This window comes from Coturnix japonica, chromosome 1 (genome assembly GCF_001577835.2).
Source record: "Coturnix japonica isolate 7356 chromosome 1, Coturnix japonica 2.1, whole genome shotgun sequence".
In the NCBI taxonomy this organism is placed as follows: domain Eukaryota; kingdom Metazoa; phylum Chordata; class Aves; order Galliformes; family Phasianidae; genus Coturnix; species Coturnix japonica.
In genome coordinates, this window is record NC_029516.1 from 28,269,617 (window position 1) to 28,271,488 (window position 1,872).

The window sequence follows — 1,872 nt, forward strand, 5'->3', positions numbered from 1 at the left end:
GACAGATCATTTAATTTACCAACAACTCAGTTGATTACTGCTGCAACAGAATATAGGAAATTACAGAACAGAAAGTACTAATATATAATAGAGGAGAGGAGAGGAGAGGATGAGGAGAGGAGAGAGGGAGAGGAGAGGAGAGGAGAGGGAGATGAGGAGGAGAGGAGAGGGAGATGAGGAGGAGAGGAGAGGAGAGGAGAGGAGAGGAGAGGAGATGAGAGGAGAGGAGAGGAGAGGAGCAGGACGAGGAGAGGAGAGAGAGGAGAGGAGAGGAGATTTTTGTATGCCTATTGCCGCCTACTTGCTAAAGGGAGAATATCTCACGAGGGTTGATTCAAATAGTTTGTTCTAGTGGCAACCAGTTAACCATCATTATTTAATATGATTGTTAGTCAGGTTTTTCACAAAGTTTATGCTTGCTAAAAATGTTCTTTGATGTGGAGAAGTTACTCCACAAATCTTAGCACTTTTTAATAAAGCTTACTGTATGCAGTATATATTTTATATTTATAAAAAAAAATTACATTCCACTTAGACTATCCACCAGTAAAATGATGAGTAGCAATTGAGGGAGGTTGGTGATTATCTGTCTTCCCAAACTGCATTTCATCCATAAAGAGAAATTACAATAATAAAAATTTTAGTTGCCATATCAATAAATAACAAGTCATGAAATGTTATGATCGATTTTTCTGTTGTCCTTCAATCTGTTTTATGCGTGTATAAGGTACTTAAAGAGGAATATGTCAGTAAAAGCAAGAGTGGAGATCACTTAACATAGGATAATTCCAAAAAAAGTATGCGTATATTAAACAATCAGACTCACAAGCAAGATTTAATAATTTGTCAGTTATCATGTGGGGGAGTGACTTAAAAAAATAATAATAATAACAATGGAAAGCAATATTATTTTGGAAGGTTTTCTTACAGCTAAGTGAGAAGAACTGAGCACAATTTCATCTTTGGTTGGATCCGAGAAAATGATTGGGAAGCTGTTTTCCCTAGATTTCACCTGATGTCCCACAAATCCCAAAGCAGGGATAGCCTACAGAACTGGCAATGTGACTGTTGGCAGAGTTGTGTGGGGACTTGACTCCAGAGCGATGAGCCCAAGGACTACCACTGAAATCAATTCCATCAACTGTGTGGAGCAGCCCCAGACACAGCCGTACCAACACAGATATAATCATACCAGCAATTATGAGAGGGGAGAAACACATGAGTCCAGCACTTCCACCATGGAAAATGGCTGTTGCACCACAACCACAAGGCTAGCTTGCACATACGAGAATCCACTGTGAAATGCATGCTGAGCTGGAATGATCAAAAGGGAGATGAGAGAAGGCTGCAGAGGAACATCAAGAAATTGACCTTTCCACCCAGTTCTGCTTAATGTGAGCATTTGTTGTCACAACACAGCTGCTATGTCTGATAAAGCTGACTGTGAAGACTATTTTTTGGTATTGTCTTCCCCTACCTTCTGAGAGAATTTGTTCACTTCATCTTTTTACTGGCAAAAGAACTGTTATTGCTTTTTGTTCCCACCAGCCCTGCAAGAGCCGCACTCTCCAGCACTTGGGAGGAGGTTGGAACTGGAGTCTATATTAGTGTGTTCATTAACCAGAAAGTAACCTACAGCTTATGTCAGTCTCTGTGTGGGATGTAGGTGTTGTCAATTGTCTCGGCATCAACTTGGAGAGTCATGGTAGTTACCTTATTCTTGTGTTGAGATTCACACATGTTGAGGTCGTAGTACGAGAGAAAGGACTCTCGCGCGAAGGAAAAAAAAGGAATAGTAGTAATATGACAAAGAAACATGGAACCCTACCATGTCATTTGGCAGTCTCTTATATTGGAAGAAAAGCACACTTT